The sequence below is a fragment of the Trachinotus anak genome, unplaced genomic scaffold, assembly GCF_046630095.1.
Source record: "Trachinotus anak isolate AG129_WGS33_773 ecotype Australia unplaced genomic scaffold, CSIRO_AGI_Tana_v1 ptg000002l, whole genome shotgun sequence".
Lineage (NCBI taxonomy): Eukaryota > Metazoa > Chordata > Actinopteri > Carangiformes > Carangidae > Trachinotus > Trachinotus anak.
This window is the reverse complement of record NW_027273853.1, coordinates 17,770,222-17,776,221: the sequence shown is the minus strand read 5'-3', so window position 1 is coordinate 17,776,221 and position 6,000 is coordinate 17,770,222. Positions and strand designations below refer to the sequence as shown.

At 45.0% G+C, this 6,000-nt stretch overlaps 1 protein-coding gene across 1 annotated transcript in view; it reads left to right on the top strand.

Moving 5' to 3' along the window:
• Positions 1 to 421: 421 nt before the first annotated feature.
• lrrc4ca (leucine rich repeat containing 4C, genome duplicate a) overlaps positions 422 to 6,000 on the top strand; it is a 49,855-nt gene continuing 44,276 nt past the window's right edge. The window contains exon 1 of the mRNA XM_071503170.1: positions 422 to 2,159. The gene's annotated coding sequence lies outside the window, so the exon portion shown is untranslated. The remainder of the gene's footprint in view (positions 2,160 to 6,000) is intronic.

Below are 6,000 nucleotides of genomic sequence, written 5' to 3'. Positions count from 1 at the left end.
TTCTGGAATGTCAAACTTGTCACAGTAGACTATTCCCCTCATATGCCTCACATTTATTCCATTCTGTGACTGTGCGGTTACTGATCTCTTCACCATAAACAATTGTGGAGGCCTGTGTCTCATATTGCACCCCACAGCGTTTTCAAATACACATATAGCGTCTATATCTCTATGTAAACAAAACGTAGTCTGTCATGGGAGAGCAATCCTATGCGACAATCAGCCTGAGGCCACTATCACACGATCACACAGGAAACAGGCGTGGGGAGTCGGTAGGTGGCACTCGTGTCCCATTTGCAAGAGACACATGGGAAGAATCTCTTTCTATCTGTCTCTCTCTCTCTCTCTCTCTCCCCTTTGCATTTGCACCTCTCTCTCCCGTGCACGCACGTACCGTACACACGCGTACACAAACGGGTGCGCGCTGAAGCATTCGCTTTCCCCTTCTAAAACTGACCAATGGATGAGAAGGACGGAGGTAAAGAATCAATGAATTAAATGCCGGTCGTCGGGGGTGAGATTCGGTTCACGGGCTCCCTGCAGTGGGGTGAAGAAACCTGAGGTGGCCCAGAAGTTCAAGCAGAGCGACATGGAGGCTGAGAAGAGGAGGAAAACTGTATTTCCTGCACTCGCTGCTTCAGTCTTGCGGCGGACGGCAGCGCCGGTCCACCAGCAGTGACTGGCGGAGCAGTCTCACTTGGAGAGAAGCACAGCTTGTCAGTGGGAGGTAACCTACATGATGCCCCCCCCCCCCACCCCCCCTCCTCTCGCACACTTATCAATTCAGTGTCCGTCAGTGCTGCGCCGCGCGTTGTATTTGGGTACGTGGATGCTGAGCGCAGCTGAGGTATATACTGTAAAAGCGCAGCGGTGGATGCAGCCTGCCTGCGCGTATGGGATCGGGCTAATTTGTGATCACATTTGAAGCAGCTTAAACCACACCGCAGTGGAGAGAGGACTTAAAAAAAAAAAAAGAAAAGAAGATAGGGCTTGGACGGCCGGCACTTTGTGGATAATAACCCTTTAGCAATTTCTGTGTGTGTGTGTCACATCAATGGATAGGCGAGGCTTGAACTGCCGAAATGCATACATAGATGGAGCGTGGGCGCAGAAGTGATGACTGCCTTTGGTGAACTATAGCACTCGTCCAGACAGGGTGAGATCAAGGCTCGGCGTGGAAAACATGTAAGAATTGAGCTTTTGGGTGAAGGCTCCTCACAACTGAAGCCCCCTGCCCGAATCTCTGATGGGGTTTTAAAGGCTTCTTGAGGATACCTGCTGGATCGTCCCCCCGTCCCCGTCCCCCCCCCCCTCCTTGCATCCCAGATTTTTTTTCATCTCGAAAATGGAGAATGGAGGAACCTGAAGAGAGAGATAATCCCCAATCTCGGCAACTTTTATCAATTCTCCAGTGTACAGGATACCTACTCAGTCAGTAAACTGCGGGACTTCTTTCATCGATAAAAACCAGGAGGGAAAATAGATATAAGCATCGTGAAATCCGCACTGGGTTGTGAGGTGAAACCTAATCAGATTCAGCAGCGTTGAGGACTGAGAAGTAACAGGGACTTGAAGAAAAGTTACATTTGAAAACGACAGCGAGCAAGACGTTAAAATAACCCAGTCTAGTGCCGGGCTTTTCAGGATGTATGCACCTGGAAATTGACCACACGACGTTCTCCTTCCATGGCGTGGAGAAGCTACTTTTTTTTAAAACATTTAATTTAAATCTGACGGAAAAGAAAGCCACTGTTACTCCACATTGCCCTGACTCATCATTTGGGGAAAAAAAAGGAAAAAAAAAAACAAAGAAGAAAAGAAATCTGGGACCACAGTGGGTAGCGCTTAATTTGCATCGGGAGAGTAGTTTCAACACTGGCACTTGTGGGTGCCTCCGTGCGTCCTGAAGAGGAAATATCGGATGCATTATCATCACTGTGAGAGTTAATAGCCATGTCATCCAGACTGATGTGTGGATTACATATCACGTCGTTTTGAGAGTGGAAACAGCAGAATGTGTCTGGCAAGAAAGTATCGCCTCGGATTCGCCTGAGAATTGCGGATGTTTTTTCGATGCAGTTTTTGGGGAGGGAGCGGAAGAGGGGACCGTTCACCGTCTAAAGCACGGATCCTGCAGCCCTCGGCGTCTTCGTGAACAAGTAAGTTAGTGTTTGTGTAAAGGAAATGTTGGTCTGATGCGTCCCTGTACCACAACTAGACCCCTTCAGCCTGTCCCTCCTGTTGGATGCTCAAAAATGGTAGTTTTTTTTTTTTTTTTCCTTTTCTTTTGATGACCGCAGTGATATAAACTAAATCAGGACACAATATCCCCAAGGCTTTTCCCTCACTGATACTGCGGCCTCTAACTAAAAGAGCTCTAATCATGCGCTGATTTGGAAGATAAGGAGAGGATGCGCGCTCTCGCGGGTCTGCTTGCGTTTCGCTGCGCGCCCTTGAGTCGAGTGCGCGGGCACGAAGCAAAAAATGTCATGAACAGTGAAGAAAGAAAGAGTTTAGCTCGTCTGAAAAGCAGAGCAAGGCGAATATGTAAGCGTCATAAATGCGACCGGCTCGGCTTTTTTCGGACTGCAAAATGCCTCATGTGGACAGGGCAACTGCACCCAATCCATCCATCCATCCATCCATCCATCCAGTCTACACCTGCATAACCTCAACCTACATTCACTACCTGAAAATCAGCCATATTTAGCACGTGGTTCTGTATGCTGTAGTAACCTTTGAGAAATAATTTATGGAATAGCCTATATAAAATATTCAGCATTAGAATTTAAAATTCAAGGATAACATCTCTGGCATTTCAGACTGTTGCCCAAGTCTCATACATTGGTCTGCCCCCCCCCCCCCCCCCCCTTGCTTGGTTCACACAGTAGGTGCTTGTTCACTGCCTCTGTGGCAGCCTGGGAGGGAGCTGTCCTTCTTACATGGTGCTGAAATTAAAAACTGTCGTCTTCGCTCTGCCTCTGCTCAGCTAGAAAAGGCATGGGTGCTGAAGCTCATTGCTCAAAAATCTGAGCCACTAAACTGCTGGGTATAATCCTTTTCCAGTACGCAATGAAGCAACAGATGATTGGCAATACAAGAAGTTAGAACACAAATTGTACCAAGCGTTTTTCAAGTTAACATAAAGAGCAAGCAGCCTATCTATCTATCTATCTATCTATCTATCTATCTATCTATCTATCTATTTACGGCTATCAGGTGAGCTTAAAAATAGATGTCTGTCATGTTGGTAATAAACTGGTGTTGGTGGTAAAAGCATAAATAGAGGTGGCTGTCACTCTTCAGAAAAAAAGAATGAATTGCCTCTCTCACCTGTGAAAGTGAGAAACATGGTGAACATTATTCACCCACTGAAAGAAAAGCCCTCCATATGATGGAGTTACATCACCTTGGGGAGACAAATTAGACTGCCGATTTTATGTTTCAGCCCTGTCAGAGCCTTTAGCATGATAAATCCTCCCTACATATTCCCAAGATTGCAGTTGTTTGTTGGCAACGGGCGCAGAGTGATTCATAGTAATAAGTAGAGAGACTATTCCTCCTCCCCATTTAACACTCCTCAAACCCTCTCATCCCTGTGGAGATTTTCTTGGAGATGGATGTGGGCTGTAGGTTTGGGATATCATGGGCTGTATAAAGATTCAGCCAGCATAAGGCACAAATGACTTTAAAACTGACTGATTCACTGGGAAACTCTCCATCAGTGTTTGTTTATTTCACCACGCTAGCGTGACAACAGCTGTATCCCCAGTGTTTCCCTATTAGTCCTTCTAAGCAGTGGGAAATAGCCTCAGAGCAGGTGCAGCAGAGGGACCAAGAGGGACTTCCTGCTGCTCACACAAAGCCAGTCTTCAGCTGATAATGTTGCTACCATAGACGTCTGTTTTATGTCCAATTTCTCCTGCTATTGTTGTCTGACTTATCTATTGAAAATCATTCCAAGCAGCCGTGTCAGAAAATTAATGAACTTGTCAGCTGGAAAAGGGCACTACTGCAATGAGGTGCCTGGGTCTTGCAAAGCGACAGACTGTATACCCATGTTCCCTTCCCACTCTCCCTTTGTCATTTTTCCCCTCCTCAGCCTGTGACTCAGTTCAGATCAGGGCCAGCACTTTCTGCCATATAATAAAATGTTCATTTCTCAAATCGGATTAATCTCTGTAAAGCCCAGCTTAGGACACCATTAGCATTCAGTTCTTTCACTGCCGAGGACTTGTATCAATAATGGAGCTACCCCTACCTTTTTCATCTTCTCTGGGTATGAAATCTCACAGGGGGTTTCATTCAACAAGTCACAGTGATCCGTTATCTACTCCCTAGCCTTTTGTATGGGAGGCCGGCAGTGCGATGCAGGGGGTCTGAAGTGATAGGCCTTATAGGAGCTGGAAGCCATAATGCTTGAGGTAAAAGAAGTGTTTAAATGAAGATGAGGTTGACAGCATCCACATAATGGATAAAAGACACAGGTTTTATTATATATTGGCATTAATTATGTTTATATAAGTTTTGTAAATTTGTTCATGAATCCACATTCAGACATTGAGTGTGTTGCATTTAACTTCCTACAACAGCCTGCAGAGCATACTGGAATTAGCAAAGGTTAATGCATACATGAACACGTCCTTATTACTGGAATATTTAATCCCCCTTGTGTGAATATTTGCAGTCACACAAAGTTTAAACACTGTGGAAAATGTTTTACATCTGCTCAACTGACAAAGTTCATTGAGGTTTTGCAAAAAATGATTAACAAAAACATGTGTCTATCTATATTCTACCCAGTTTATGATGATCCATGTAATTATTTCAGTGGACATTTTGAATATAAAAGCACATGGATATTGAGGTCAAAGCAGGAGCAGCAGTGATGTTGAGGTGAAGCTTTTGCAAAAGTGCATCATGGCCGGTGATTGCTGCTTTTACACATCAGCCGCCGTCAGTCAGATGACGATTAATCATGCATAGTTGCAGAGGTAGGCAGGAAGCGAGTCACCTTAAAGGAATTAAGGTTTGGAAGATGCTTTCATAAGCCAACAGTGAGTAAGCTCTAACATGATGGCCACTGACACAGTGTTGCTAGTCTGCATCACAGGCAGCTGTTGTGAATGCGATAAGAAAAAAGGAAAAAGAAAAACAAATGAAAAAACACCTCACTTTCTTTTGAGGTGTGCTGGTGGTAGATGATGTATGTAATGCTTTGAAGAGAGTGTCGTGTTAAGATTGGCTGGCTGTAAAAATATAGCAATTTGTCACTGCAAGCTCAGTGTCACAATACTATCCCCATATAGTCTTTATAGAGAGAAAGGGAGTTGTTTCCAATTATCTATACCACTGTGGATGTGGATCATCTGAACCTGAGACTGTGTGTTGTTCATGCCTGTATAATATACTCTACTCTATCAGCCGGACACTAGCAAGCATTTTGGGCACAGCACACATACACAGATAGACATGGACGGCATCAGCAGTAGCCCCACTCATTAGTCATCCTCTCCAATGTGTCTGTCTGAATGTTCTGTCCAGGGAAAGAACAGCTGAGCAGGGGGGACGGCCACAGCACATTCCACCAGTCGATGGATTAATCAATCGGTGTTCCAGCTCAGCCCATCCATCTCAGGGAATAATCTGGGAGACATCATAAAAGTGCCATTCTGTCATTCTAGAGGCCAGGGAGCATTGCTTCCTTTTTTCTGTCTCTCTCTCTCTCTCTCCTGCCACTGTTATCGTGGGAACAGGAGTGGATTAAATGGAATATAGATAAAAGTGTTCAGCGTGGCAACATTGCGAGGTGTTTGCTGGTGCGTTTTTTTTTTTTTTTGTTTTTGCTATTTTGAAACAACACAGCTTGAAATATTTTTGCCGCTGTGACTCAGGGCTAAAAAGGAATTCTTCCAACTCCATCACTATCTCCCTGTTTCCTCGCTTCCTTCGTGAATTTCGGCTAGGAGCACTGACCTGAATTCAGAATGCATCATTACT